Source organism: Myodes glareolus, chromosome 9 (assembly GCF_982192425.1).
Source record: "Myodes glareolus chromosome 9, mMyoGla1.1, whole genome shotgun sequence".
In the NCBI taxonomy this organism is placed as follows: domain Eukaryota; kingdom Metazoa; phylum Chordata; class Mammalia; order Rodentia; family Cricetidae; genus Myodes; species Myodes glareolus.
The window spans coordinates 42,693,387-42,709,226 of record NC_142034.1 but is presented as its reverse complement, the minus strand read 5'-3'; the positions used below and the strand labels follow the sequence as shown (position 1 = coordinate 42,709,226).

The window sequence follows — 15,840 nt, the reverse complement described above, 5'->3', positions numbered from 1 at the left end:
TTGTCTCTAAATGTTGCCTATGGGTCTATCTCAGTTTCTCCTTTCTCTGTATTTTCTCTCCTTGGTGATTCTGGCACAAATTCAAACTCATCTACATTACCTCCAAGTTCCTTGACTGCCTGGCTAAGCCTAGATGTCTTTCTAGTGTTTCTGGCCACGTTCCTTCCTATAACCTCTGATCTTGCCACCAAGAATGACTCACTGTTTTCAGAACACAGCCAGGCTATTTCTAAACATACTCTTTCTGGTTTTGTCATGTTGCTGCCTTCTACCACAGCGCACTGTCCTGTCCCACCTGGAGCCTTTATTTATGGCTTTATTGAAGCTAAATTCCAAAGTTCTAAATTATACCATTTGAAACATTTTGAGATGTGCAGATACTCATAAAACCATCATCTCTCTCAAAACATTTGCCATGCTCAGCCTAATCTATGTCATTAAAGAGTTCTATAGGGATAAGAGGTTTTGGTATGCTACCATACACTAGGATGAACACATACACTAGGGTGAATGTAGACTATGATAATATACAACACATTTTAAGAAGATAGGAGTATGAGTGTTTGAACTGTAAATGATAAATGAATAGACAGATATAATATACAGTATGTGGCTTTTTGCTTTTGTTTTCGTTTCATTTTTAAAGACAGATTCTCACTGTGTAGTCCTGACTGTAGACCAGGTTGGTCCCAAATTCATAGATATCTATTTGCCTCTGCCTCCCAAGTGCTTGAAATGCATAGCACTTATATCAGCTACTGGGATACCAGACACTGGGAGTTTACTTTCTTTTCCTTTTTTTCTTTTTTATTGAAACAGGATTTCTCTACATAGTCCTGACTGTCCTGGAATTCACTACATAGACCGGGCTGGCCTTGAACTCACAAAGATCCACCAGCCTCTACCTCCTGAGTGCTGAGTGTGCACCATCATGCCCTGTGGGAGTTTGTTTTCTGATTCCTCTCACCAGTCTGACTACATGGCTCTATCTTTTGCTACGTTTTCTGATTTCTATTGTCACTGATTCCTGCTCTGGTTTTTTTGTTTCTTTTCTTTTACTTCTTTTGGTTTATTTTATTTGAATTTTCTAATTTTTTAAAGCAGAAACTGAAGTCATTGAGAGTTTTCCTTTCTTTTTCCTAATCTAGGAATTCAGTGATATATATTTCCACCTAAGTACTGCTTTAGCAGCCTTACATGACAGTCAAATGGTGCCAGGTAGCACATGCCTTTAATCCCAGCACTCAGGAGGCAGAGGCAGGCGGAGCTCTGAGAGTTTGAGGCCAGCCTGGTCAACAGAGTGAGTTTCAGGACAGCTAGGACTGTTACACAGAGAAACACTATCTTGAAAAAAAAAAAAAAGAAAAGAAATGTTTTCCATTTTCATATAGTTCAAAATACTAACTTTAATTTCCTCCTTGACCGATGGATTAATTTGGAGAATGTTATTTGTCTTTTGTTTAAAAATGCTATTTATTTTGTTTTTAGGATTTATTTTAATTTTAATTGTCTGTGTGTGGGTATATGCACGTGCATAGGTGCCTATGGAGGTCACAATAGGGCACTGTATCCCTTAGAGCTGCAGTAACAGTAGCAAAGTTAGCTTTGAAGTAGCAATGAAAATAGTTTTCTGGTTGGGGTCACCACAGCATGAGGAACTGCATTAAAGGTCCGCAGAACTAGGAAGGCTGAGAACCCCTGCTCCAGTTCCTTTTTTCTTTAATGTGTGTGCATGATGCATATTTAGTGTGTGCACATTTGTGTGTGCTTATTCGTGTAGTCAGTGTGGGCAGCCTCAGCACAGGTCCTTGTCCCCCACTTTGTTTGTGACAGAGTCCCTTGTTCACCATCACACACACCAGGCTCACTGGCTGGTGACCTTCCAGGTTTTCTCCTGCCTCTGCCTCTAGACTTGCTGTAGGTGGACTGGTTAGAGATTAGCACTACTGTATCCAGCCTAATTTTCTTTGATGTTTACTTATTTATTGTGTGTATGTGTATGTACATGTGCCCAAGCTATGGCACACACCTAGAGGGTAGAGGATAACCTGCAGAGTCAATCTTCTCCACCACATGGCTTCAGACACTGAATGCAGACTGGCTGAAAGCACCCCAGGGCCGAGTCATTTTCTGACACTCCTACCCCCATGAATGAGGGTCCTGGGTATTTGAACTCTGGTCCTCATGGTTGCATAACAGAGTTTTGTTTTGTTTTCCCACTGAGTCATCTTTGCCTAACTTCCATTTTTAAAAAGTGGGTTTTTCAAAGATCTCTTCATTACTGATTTCTAACTTGATTTTACAAAGATGGGGACCTAGAGACCTTTTATAATCTTCATAACCACGACACAACACTATGGTCTATGTTAGCCAATAAACAAGTGCATTCTGATGTCAGGCAGGGTGTTTTATAAAGCATGCTAGCATTTGTGCTGTAACTGTGTTACTCTACTGTTCTTGCCTACAGAGTTCCACTGATGCTTGTCAGCATCTTTATTCCTCTGTGTGCAATGTGTCTGCGTCTGATTCCTTTTAAGACTGCTTTAAATAGCTGATTTTGAGAAACCTCGCTGTGACATACTTTTCACTATTATTTTTGTGTCTGAGTTTCACTGAGCTTTTAGAATCTGAGATTTATAAAGTTTTCACTGAAGTTGGAAAACTGTAGCCATTATTTACTCACTTATCGTTCTGTTCTTCCTGGACCGGCGACTTCACTTACATGCCTGTAGGCCATCTGAAGTCATTTCACAGTTGGCTACCCATTTGTTTGAAAGATCCCCACTTTCTCACCGTGCTTCACTTTGGACAGTTTCTACTGTTAGGTCTTCAGATTCATTGCATTTCATTTCTGAGTGCATTCTTAACCACTCCCATTGCTTTTTTACTTTTGATATTTTCCAATTTTACTTTTTTGTTAAACATGATCATAGCAATCGCTTCTATGTCCTTGATGGCGGTGTCTAAAGTATATGGTAGCTTAGGTCAATTCCTTTGCTGTTTCTTCTCATGACAAGTTGTACTTTTTCTTTCTTTCTTTTTCTTTTTACAAGCCTAAGACTTCTTGGTTGAATTCATAATGCATAAATTGTGAACTTGGTGCTAGGAAATTTTATATTTCATATGTTTTTTGGGGGCTTTTTTATGGGTTAGGTTATCTGTAAATAACTTAGTTCTTTTGGGTGTTTGTGTTAATATTTGTTAGAGAAGATCACAGCTGTATTTGGTCTAGAGTTCATTAGTTTCTACTGCTAAAGGAAAACCCCTTTGTGTCTAACATTCAATACCCCACTGGTTGCTACAGGTGTCCCAGTCTCAGTGTTGGGGCAGGCAGTGCTTTCACTGTCTGAGAACACTGGGCATGGGCACCTCACATCTTCTGGACTGTTCTTTCTTCATCTTTGGGTACTTCTGTTATCTACCTATGCTGAGCAGTCCATAACCCACGAGGAACCCTTGCAGTTCTTCCTCTGGGCATTTCTCCTTTCTGTCAGAGTCTCGCTCACAGGCTCTGCTAACATCCCCTCCCTGAGCCATGGCCTGGCTACCCTCTCAAAGCCGGAAGCTGGGGCAGCTGCAGATCCTCTCATTTTCTGTGTTCAGGGACCATTGCCCTTCACTTCCTGATCTCTAGCTGTAACAGCCATTGCTTCATATACTTGTTTTCAGTTGTTTTAGGAAGGAGGGTAAGCAGAAATCTTTCTCTAGCAACTCTGCCCTGAATAGAAGCCTATGCTTTAGAGATTATTTTTAGGAACATGCACAAACAAAATTCTCTTTGATGACCTTTTCCTAGAGTTCTCCTCAGTTCTCTCAGGCCTGACTAAAGTTGTGCTCTGACCTTTGTGTTTTTCCCCCAATAATTTATTTATATAATTTGATGTGCATTGGTGTTTTGCCTGCAAGTATGTCTGTGTGAAGATGTCAGATCCCCTTGATCTGGAGTCACAGACATTTGTGATCTGCCATGTGGGCGCTGGGAATTGAACCTGGAAGAGAAGCCAGTGTCCCTAACCACTGAGCAATCTCTCTAACTCAATAGGACATTTTTTGTTTTCTTTTTTGGTTTTTTTTGAGACAGGGTTTCTCTGTGTATCCCTGGCTGTCCTTGAACTCAGAGATCCACCTGCCTCTGCCTCCTGAGTGCTGCCGCTACCACCCAGCTTGACCTTTGTGCTTTAAGCTAGCTTCTTTATTCTCTTACAAACCTGTTATGAATTATACATTTTCCTCTTGGTAGACCATGCTAGATGGAAAAAGCAGTTTTTTTTAATTCCCCCATATGACACGATGTCTGAGATGTGACTGAGCTGAAGAAATAAATATAAATACATGTAAATATACATAAATTTTTCTTATTTCTATGGTGCTAACTAGCACTGACTTGCGTGTTACCTTTTTTCATCTAAATCACTAAAAAACATACATTTCAGCAGTATCAAGTATATTCATGGGGGCTGGAGAAATGGCTCAGTGGTTAACAGCACTGGCTGCTCTCTCAGAGAAGCCAAGTTTGATTGCCAGCACCCATATGGTAGCTCAGAACTGTCTGTAACTGCAGTCCCAGGGGACCCGATGCTATCTTCTGACTTCTGAGGACATTACATCCACATGGTGTACAGACACACGCACAGGAAAAACACCCATATATTCATTTTTTTTTTAAAAAAAAAGTATATTCACATTTTATAAAACCCATTTCCAATATTTTTCATACTGCAAATAGAAATACATGCATTTTTAAAGTGAAAGAACAGGGGATGGAGAGATGGCTCATTGGTTGAGAGTATTGGTACCTTTTCCAGAGGCCCAGGGTTCAGTTATCAGCACCCAGATGGTGGCTCATAACCATCTGTAACTCCAGCTCCAGGGGATTACACTTTCCCTGTGGCCTCCTCAGGCACCACACATGCACTTGGTACACATACATAATGCAGGCAAAGCATTTGTACACATAAAATAAATCTAAAAAAATATGTACACATAAAATAAAATAAATCGCTGGGTGGTGGTGGCTCACACATTTAATCCCAGCACTCTGGAGGCAAGGACAGGCCGATCTCTGTGAGTTTGAGGTCAGCCTAGTCTATAGAGCAAGTTCCAGGACAGGCTCCAAAACTGCATAGAAACCTTGTCTCGAAAAATGAAAAAAAAAAAAAAGTCAAACAAATTTCTTGAGATAGGTTCTCTATGTAGAGACTGCCCTACTTCCGACTAAGTGCTGGGATGAAAGGCATTCACAGCTGATACAACTATTTTACCATTTGGATAAACCTTGGGACAGAATATTCAAGGAGCTCAAGACTTACAGCTAGTCACCAGGCCGTCAGCACCAGAGACTATGAGGCCTATTTCCCATCAAATCCTAGTCTTATTGGCTCTGTTAATTCAATGCATTTGATAAACAGAGAAGGCAAAGAATTGCCATGAGTCAAAGAAGGCTCGGATGTGAATGATTCCTAAATTTGAATGACGTAATTTAGTGAAGCTGGGCTTGGGTTTTTCATTTGTCTTGGTTAGCAAGTAATGTCATATATCTTTTAACAAGTTGTTTCTGATATTCCTCCTGACAAGGACCTGTGAGTCATGCAGCGCTGTGCACCTGCAGTCCTTTCCATTCATACATACAGTTCTTTCTCCTTATACCCAGGCAAATTCCCTCTCCTCTCCTCTCCTCTCCTCTCCTCTCCTCTCCTCTCCTCTCCTCTCCTCTCCTCTCCTCTCCTCTCCTCTCCTCTCCTCTCCTCTCCTCTCCTCTCCTCTCCTCTTCTCTCTCTGTCTCTGTCTCTGTCTATCTCCTCTGTGTAACAGCCCTGGCTGTCCTGGAACTCTTTCTGTAGACCAGACTTGCCTTGAACTCACAAGAGATTCACCTGCCTCTGCCTCCCGAGTGCTGGGATTAAAGGCGTGCACCACCATGCCCAGCTTCATCATTGCATTTTTCAGGACATTCTAGATATCATATCTTATCCCCTGAGACCAGATCTAACACTTTGCTTCATTTTCCAATGATTCTGTCTTACCATGAATTATGCTGTTTTTTTCCATTATGAAAACTTTGTGAATTTATTAGTTAACTAGTTGCTTTGTTTTTGGAAGAAATAATTAAATCTAAAATAATCTTGCAACAATTGAATAATTTTCCCATGACTAAAAAATGTATGACAATTTTAGAAAAATTGACATTCCTTTCTTAGGATCTAAGTTTAAAACAAGACTCAAGATAAATAATATTAAATATAAAACTGGAGAGATGGCTCAGTGATTAGGATGACTGGTTGCTGTCCAAGAGGACCTATGGTGGATTCCTGGCACCCACACAGCTGGTCACAACTGTCTAACTCCAGTTCCAGGGGATCTGATGTTCTCTTCTGACCTGTGAGGGTACCAGGCACATACACAGTGCACAGACATACCTGTAGGCGAGACACTCAGACAAATAAAATACACAAATTTTTAAAAAATCAAATGCAAAAAACATTTTCCCGTCAGTTTTTTTTTGGTTTCAGACACCACAGAAAGGGAAGATGGGATAAACGTGTCAAAGAGAAGCTCAAGTGAAGAATCGCTGGTATCTTTCAAAGAAAGGCACAGGACTATACAGGAAAGCTGGGACCTACAGAGAACGAGGCCAAGCGTGCACAGCATGTGGGGACAAGGGAGCCCGTATCAAGGCTCTAACCATGTCTGCACCTTTACACTATGAAAATTCAGCGAGAAAAGTTGGTGTGTCTTTTGCTCTTGTCTCTAGTGGTTTCCTATCTGTATCCAGAGCTGTGTGTGACTCAGAGTCACAAGCACTAGAGTCTTGGGGACACACATGAGCCCACAGGCTTTCCTATTTCACACGTGCACAAGACATGCTGTGCCTTAGGCAGAACTTCACATTTACTTCACATTTATTTCTTTTTTTTCAAATTGTTCTAGCCTGACAAGATGTTCTGGATCTGGACTCTGCCATCCACAGTGTAAGCCATTCTTCCGGGGCTGTGTCCTTGGCAAATTCAGTGAGTAGTACTATATTCAAGTTTCTGAAGAGTGTCATGTGGGCCTTTTTCAGTAGATTCTCGCCATGCTTAGACTGATTTTTATATATCTTCTCTTCCCCTAAAACTTGAAGATTATGGCTATTTTAGAACTCTGTGGAAATTTTATATTAGGTTCAACAATTGTAATTAAAAAAAATGGAACTTGGATTGCAGAGTCAGGGCTTTGGTCGTGCCGGCCAGGTGTTCTGCCACTGATCTATATACCCTACTCTAGATATTTTGAGATAGGGTCTTGCTACATAGCTACATAGGATTTCCTGAAACTTGTTATGTAATAAAGCCTGACTCCTAACTTATGATCCTCCTGCCTCAGCTTTCCAAACACCAGGCTTACAAGTGTGTGCTACCATACCTAGCTAATATACTTGTCATTTTGGGATTTTTCTTTACATTAGCAAAACCAGGCACATCTTCAGCTGTGTTCATTTTCTGGGCCTAGTCTGTCTGCACAGCTGATCAGTTTCTGAAGGTGGAGGTTCAGTTGGTCATGCCACCCTGTGTTTTCTGACGTGAGTCATCTGGCCTGGAGGTCTGAACTAATAAAGCATCCAGCTGTTCCTGTTTTTCTCAGCTGGGCTTTACATTCCCCTTAGTGCTTCTGTCCAGCTTTAAATGTCTCTTAGTGGATAAGATGACACCATGGTATGACACCATTTGCTCTGAACAATGACGTCTTCCTGTCCCCATTCCACAAACAACACTGCTTTCCTCGCTTTGTTTATTTTCCCAAGACTCATTAGTTTAGGATTTTCTTGGATCTAGGTGACAGAAACCCATTCATAAGTAAAAAGAAACTTGTCAAATGACAAATTCATCAAAGTTTGCCAAATTTACCAGCTTTGCATACTTATCAAGGTGGTTTTTGTTGGGTGCACCATCAGAGCTGGGTGCCTCCAGACTTTTGCTCGCCTTCAATCCAGTTTTTCTTGGTCTCTGGCTCCTGCTGTCCCTCCGGTTCCCACCCTAGTGTACTTGGCAGCTGGTACACAGACTCTGTTCTTTCTCCCCTGTCTCCTCCTACTTCTGGTTGGAGCATCATGGCCTGGAATAGGCTGCTTTAAACTATTGTTATGAGAACAAATGAAAAGTGGTCATGTAGAGCTCTGTAGAAATCTCCCATCCGGGTGTGGTGGCAAATGCCTTTAACCACCCTAATTTGAGAAGGAAGATGCAGGTGAATCTCTGTGAGTTCAAGGCCAGCCTGGTTTATATATTGAGTTCCAGGACACCCAGGAGAGATTCTGCCTCAAAAACCAAATAAATAAATAAATATCCCAAAGTTATCAGCTGCCACTTTTTCAAATTAAATGGTTGCAAATCTATCAGAGGCAAATAGGTACATTGGTAAGTTAGATGAGGTACTTATTGGGCAGATTTGATAGAATACCAAATATCAAATAAGTAACGACTAAAAGACTAAAATTCCCACAGAGAACATGAAAACCTGCGGACTTTCCCATCTGTTTTATATCTGTTTCAGATCTGGTTTAGAAAGCATAAAGTGCTGGTTTCTAGGCTGGGGATCTGCACGACCTAGAATGTAAGTCAATACTTTCAGTAATCATATCCGTGTCTGCTACTGTTCTTTGGAGATGGTTATATGGATTTCTGTGCCTCGAGAGCACGACACCTCCCAGAAGGATGCCCTTTCCTGATCATTATAAATAAAAGAGAGACACAAGTCTGAGTATAATATATTTTCTGCTATAATTTCTTACAAGACTAAATTAACTAAAAAGCCTTAGTTTTCTCCAACTTGAACATTACTTAAAAATCTGTTTTAGGCTCTTCCGGTCGCAGGCGTTTCGGGAGCCGCCGGTTACCGTCCAGCCATGGCCAAGTCCAAGAACCACACCACACACAGCCAGTCCCGGAAATGGCATAGAAATGACATCAAGAAACCACGGTCACAAAGATACAAATCTCTCAAGGGGGTTGACCCCAAGTTCCTGAGGAACATGCGCTTTGCCAAGAAGCACAACAAGAAAGGCCTGAAGAAGATGCAGGCGAATAATGCAAAGGCCATGAGTGCCCGAGCAGAGGCCATCAAGGCCCTGGTGAAGCCCAAGGTGGTGAAGCCCAAGGTGCCAAAGGGCCCCACCCGCAAACTCACCCGGCTCGCGTTGATTGCTCACCCCAAGCTTGGGAAGCGGATTAGAAGCTATATGACCAGGGGTCGTAGGCTCCAAAAAACAAAACCCAAGGTTCAAGCCAAGGCAGAGGCCTCAGCTGCAGCTCAGGCTCCCAAAGGTGCCCAGGCCCCTGTGAAGGCCCCATAAAAAAGGTCTCAGTCTGCCAATGTGAAGACAGATGGACTGGTGTGAATATCTACACAGTATTTGCAGATGATCAGGACCTTATGCTGTTTTTACAAATAAACTTGAGGCAAGATCTATTAAAAAAAATCTGTTTTGGGGGAAATATGTATGAATTTAACCTCTGTCAATTTTCAAGAATACAGTACAATGTCAACCGTGCACAAAGAACATTAGTGAATTCTTTCTGACAAATAGCCCCACATCAGATTGTACAGATCTTAAATCAAGCACAGCACCCACTTTGAAGACTGCAACGTGACTTCCCCTCCTGCATCCACTGCCATGTATGCAGACCTGGGCTTAGGAAGCCGGTACTTTGATTCTTAAGCAGTGCATTGGGATAATATCTGTGTCATTAGGCTTTGTCTCATTATATGCATATAGTGTATGTACATGAATTAAAGATGTGCTTATTTTTATTATATATGTATGGATATTTTCCTTGCATGTATGTCTGTGTATCACATGTGTATAGTGACTGCAGAGGCCAGAGGATGGGGTCTGATCCCCTGAAACTAGAGCTACAGATGGTTGCTAGTCACCAGGTGGGTGCTGAGAATTAAACCCAAGTTCTCTTCTTTGCAAGAGCAACAAATGCTCTTAACTGCTGATCCATCTCTCCAGCCTCCAGTTTTATGTTGCTGTACTTACCATCTCCCCATTATTTATATGAGAAAGTTCAAATGCATAGATACAGGATTTACTAAGCTCTGACTCATCTCTTCTAATCTTATTTCTTGGACTCTTTGTAATCACTCAGTTCTCCAAATGTAGTCGGACTTGAACCTTCACCAAGACTGTGTATTCTGCTCCCTTCTCTGGGGGGACAATCTTGACCCACACTGCAACTGGCCACTTTGCTGAAGCCTCTGTTATAAGACTAAGAGCTGTTTAAAGAAAATGGACCTGAGTAGTCCGTCTTTATGTACACCCACTCCCTTGCACAACCTGAGGTTCAGGGGTGGGTGTTCTGTGAGTGCTCGTTGAGTGATGGCATGGAAATGGAACAGTCTTTATTGCAGGTAACACACCTGGTTACATAAAATCCTCATCCCAACAGAGCTTACAGGACCCGAAATAAACATGTTAAGAAAGCTTTAAAAAATCCTATTAGAGTTATAGCTGACATTCACGTCAGAAAAAAAATCAAACAGATAGCACAAACCAGGGTATCATCCACTAATTATCCAGTGAATTTGGGAATACCTCAGTATCTCCATTTTGACCTACATTGTAAAGTTCAGTGCTGTGTCCTTTTAAAAACTAATATGACTATTCTAAATGTACATTATCTACCTGTGGAGAAGCTGAAAAGATGTACTTTGGGATTTATTCTTTTAACATGAAAGGCAATGAGGGACACGTCACAAAGCAAATAAATAGCTTTGATCTGCACGAAAATGCCCTTAGAAAGCCTCCAACATAAAGGCAGGTACAAAGGAGGAAGCCCGTGTACCCTGCACCCTAGAGGGAGCTCTGTTCCAGAAGGTGGTGGCTCAGGCTCCACAGGCACAGTGCACATGGGAAAAGTAGATCTGGCTCAGTGCTCACAGGAGACGGCAATCACAACTGTTTGATTTGGGCCCTGGCTTAGTCACACAGAAAACCTTTAAAATTCTCTGTGCTCTTGTTACCACAGATGGCTCTGAACATATGTATAAATAGCTGGAGTTTATTATGTGGAAGCCTGCTATTGGCACATGGGGTTTCCTATCTGGGAAGAGGCAGGTGGGGCCCCACTGCGAACTTCTTAGAGCAACTAAAAGCCATTATTTAGGATGACTGATACCTCCTTATGGGACAAGCAGATGTCACGGACAAAGCCTGGTTTGTGTGATCCCTCTGCCTAGTAGCCTTTCTAATTTCCATTACCCTGCTCCCTCCAAACCTTCCGCTATCCTGGCCTCTCTTTACAGGAGATAAGGGGACATTTATTTTGCATATTACTTGGAAATAACTTAAAACTTGAGGATTTAGCGGTTTCATTAAAAAAAAAAAACTTCTAGCTGGGCATGGTGGCACTACTCCTTTAATCCCAGCACTCGAAAGGCAGAGGCAGGAGGATCTCTGTGATCTCAGCTAGGTCTACATAACAAGTTCCAGGACAGTCAGGATGACACAGAGAGACCCTGTCTTCAAACAAAACAAAAACCCCTCTAACCAACCCCCCCCAAAAAAACCCAAAACCTAACTAACAAAATAAGACAACAATAATAACAAAAAAACAAACCTCCCACCCCCACCAAATCTATTTTGTCACAATGGCTTCAGCAAATTGGCCATATTAAAATTTGATTGTTCAGCTAGATACCTTCCTGTCAGCTAAGAAGACCGCATTGCACACATTTTGTTGTGTGTAAACTCGGATTCCTGGAGGAGATGCTTTAGCAGTCTGGGATGGGGCCACAACTTGCCTTTTGAGCAAGTACCCTCAGGCAGGGCCAATGCAGAGGAAGTTAGGGAGTCCCTTGACACACAGAGGAAGCTTGTCATTACTTTCTCATAATGGGTTCATGCTTATTTAACTACACGGAAATACCACCATCTACTTAACCATGTTTATCTTGATGGACTTTCTTATAGCTTCAATGTATTCATAAATTTAAAAAATGCTATCCCATTTTGTCTTTCCTGGCTAGGATCAATTTTATTCTGTATGTGTCTGTGTGGTAATGTGTGTGTATGCATGTATGTGCACATTTGGAGGATAGAGGTTTTTCTTCTGTTTCGTTTTCTGAGACAGGACTTCTCAATGAACCTAGAGTTGCCTATTTGGGCTAGACTCGCTGGCCAGCAAGTCATGGGGATCTGCCCGTCTCTACCCTCCAGCACACGTCAGTGCCTGGCTCTGAGGGGGTGAGAAGTCAGGGTCTCCTGTTTGCACAGCAGACACTTTATCCAGTGGGTCTTCTTCCCAGGCCATTATTTCTGCTTTCTGTAGGAAGGACCAGCTTCACATACATCACATCCAAGAATCCTATCTAGATGCAACCTCATCCTCCCCCTAAAACTGATCGTCCCCCCACTCCTGCATTGGAGACTATGATATTCTGAGAACACCCACTTCACTGGTCAAAGTGACTGCCATTGGGTAGGTGTCCCACCCACGCTATGACAATCTCATTTCTCTGGCTACAGTCACTGGGCTAGTGGGAACATCTCCCTGCGATTCTTGGACAATATCTCTGAGATTATGACCTATTTTCCCCTGAGAATTATTTGCAGACATTTCTAGTCATATGGAAGGAGCTACTTGGGAGAGTGAAATGAGAAACAGAAGCTAAAAGATGGAGATTATGACAGGCCTTAAATTCCTCATCATGGCTATCCCTCTGCCAAGGAGTGCCAGAAGGGGACATACTTCATGAGGTATTTGACTGTTAAACACAAATGACAACTCAGTTGGACATATAATTTTGAGCCCTAATTTTTCTCTCTCAAAAGACTGAAGATATTGTTTCAGGGAATTGGGATACTTACTGCTGTGAAAGCAATCCTATATTTTTTTTATTGATTTTTATTGAGCTCTACATTTTTCTCTGCTCACCTCCCTGCCTCTCCCCTCTCCCCTTCAACTCTCCCCCAAGATTCCCATGCTACCAATTTACTCAGGAGATCTTGTCTTTTTCTACTTCCCATGTAGATTAGATCTATGTAAGTCTCTCTTAGTGTCCGCATTGTTGTCTAAGTTCTCTGGGATTGTGGTTTGTAGGTTAGTTTTCTTGCTTTATGTTTAAAAACCACCTATGAGTGAGTACATGTGATAATTGTCTTTCTGTGTCTGGGTTACTTCACTCAAAATAATGTTTTCTAGCTCCATCCATTTTTTTCAAAATTCAAGATGTTATTATTTTTTTCTCCATTGTGTAAATGTACCACATTTTCCTTATCCATTCTTCGGTCGAGGGGCATTTAGGTTGTTTCCAGGTTCTGGCTATGACAAACAAAGCTGCTATGAACATAGTTGAGCGCATGTCCTTGTGGTATGGCAATCCTATATTTTTATTCTTTGTAAGAGAATCTCTCCTCATCCTAGGTTGTACACACACACACACAAACACACACACACACACACACACACACACACACACACACAGAGTGTTAAACTTAAATTCAAAGCAAAGCCAGTCACTATTTTAGTCCATGTAAAATACTTGCAGTACAGAAATTTTGAAGTTTTAAATGACCATGTTTTACAGAATTTAAGATCCTCCCTATAAGATGCATCTTTTTCCTTTTGTTGCTAAAATATTGCCCGTTGTAGCTATGGCAATATGTCAATTTTAAGAACCATCAAAATTTCAGAGATGTCAAAATTAAAAACATACAGTTAAATATGGGAAAACCCAGAATCACTTTTGCTCAGCTGTGTCCTTTTCAAGCACACCTGTCATTTGAATGTGGGCTTTTGTTCTCGACTCTGACATTTTCTAAATCATTGTTCTTGGGGCTGGAGAGACGCCACAGTGGTTAAAAGCGCTTTCTGCTTTTGAAGGGGACTCAAGCTCTGTTCCCAACACTCCCATCAGGTGGCTCAGAGTTGCCTGTAATGCCAGATCCAGAGCATCTGATGCCTCTGGCCTCCTCTGGCACCTGCAACCCACGTGTGCATCCCTCATTAAACAAAACAAAGCCTTAAATCATTGTTCTCTTCCTGTAAACTGCGTTATCATTATTTTCCAGATCTATTTTCTGCGACGTCAACTGCTATTTTCACATACTTTAACGACGACTTAATGTCTTTAAAATCTTTGGCTTGACTTGAACACCTGAACACCTTTAGCTGTTTACCATCCAGTGTTTTCTTTCATTCACCTCCATATGTCCTATATTTTCTTGAAGCAGACAGTTTCTATAATATAAATTTCGTGTTATAATTCTTTTCAGAAGTAGGCTTTTCTTTTAGCTCTTGTTTGCATCTCTCCTGCTGTTAGTATCTGTCCTTAAAGGCTCCCAACTAAGAAGACATGGTTCAGCCCTGGGGTCCTCACATGAAAGGGGTCACATGGAGCCTCCCGGGTTCTTTCTTCCAGTCCACCTGTTTGTAGTTAGAATCCCCGGCTTAGCTTTTAAGCTGGGGAGCTGGTTTATGTGCACAGCCGCCAGTTGTGGTTTCAAAGTCTTTTACTTATTAAGAAACTGCTGATCTGAGCAGGAATCTCTACATCCTGCTTCCTCGTCAACTCACTGACAAGGAGAGTCTGGAATTTCTAGTTGTTTAGTTGTTAAAGAAAAGTGAACAAGAAGCTGTAACCCTCAGCATATCGCACACCCATGGCTCTTCCAGCTCATAAACTTTTTAGTTGCTGACTGTATATCTAAAATACCTAATCACTCAGTCCCCGGATACAGTGCATTGCTTAGAGCTATATTATGAACAGTACAAGGGAAGCGGTATTCATAAAGGGAAGGGCATTGTGAAAGGATTCTTCCTGTCTTTCACATAAGAAGAAGACTGGGTTACCATCTTCTGGTAGGCAAGGTACACAGGTCTGTGAGGAAGGGCCAGAGGCATCCTACTGCCAGCTGGCCCTCATCTGTGGCAGTTACCTACTTACCAGTACTCAACTAGTATTAGCAGAGAACCTTCCACATGCCAGGCTCTGCTTAGAACATGGGGACCACTGTTAAGAGTAGAAACAGAGTCTCTGAGCGTCCATGGATTCATATGTCAGTCAGAGTGCATTCAACACACAGGCAAGGTGTGTCAGGTCAGAGGCAGATGCAAGTGTGTATCTGGGAGGAGAACTTAAGCAAGGCAGGGGAGAAGATTGTAGGACTAGGAAAGGGCTGCTCCCTATAGGGCAACCAGGGAAGGCATATGGGATAACACAGGAGGAGAAGGGAAGGCCGTCTCTGTCACTGGGCCAATATTTAAGCAGTATTTTCAATTTCTACACTGTGGAAAGTTTCACTCCTTCCCTGTTTCCATGGATATACATCTCCACTGGAAGCAAAGGAAGGTGAATCATGATCACTCACTTTTAACCTGGATTACTTCAACAATTATAATTTTTTAATAGCCCAAGGTGAGCATGATGACACATTGTTGTAATTCTAACATTTGAGGAGGAAGACTGAATTGGAGGTCAATCTCGGCTACATGGCAAGAGCCTGGAGGTGGAAGGAAGTAATCACATACTCCACTGAGACAGATCAAAGTTAATGAACAAAAAGATGGGCATAGTGGGCATGCCTTGAATCCCAGCACTTTGAGGCAGAAGCAGGCGGATCTCTGTGAGTTCGAGGCCAGCCTGCTCTACAGAGTGAGTTCCAGGACAGTTAGAACTACATAGTGAGATCCTGTCTTGAAAAACAACAAACAAGCAAAAAATAGATCCTCTATGGTTGGCAATCTGGTTATTTTCAACTGTGTTTATTTTACTTGTAGGATTTTAGTTGGAATATAAATTATATTGCTAAGCAACCAGGTATTTGGGGGAAGCACTTTAAAAAATGTCTATCAAGGGTCA

The 15,840-nt window shown here is 41.8% G+C and overlaps 1 protein-coding gene and 1 pseudogene across 1 annotated transcript in view; one reads left to right on the top strand and one right to left on the bottom strand.

The window, feature by feature from the left end:
* Myo1d (myosin ID) overlaps window positions 1–15,840 on the bottom strand; it is a 307,929-nt gene that overhangs the window by 60,335 nt on the left and 231,754 nt on the right. The window lies entirely within an intron of this gene.
* LOC148120877 (large ribosomal subunit protein eL29 pseudogene) lies at window positions 8,857–9,440 on the top strand (annotated as a pseudogene).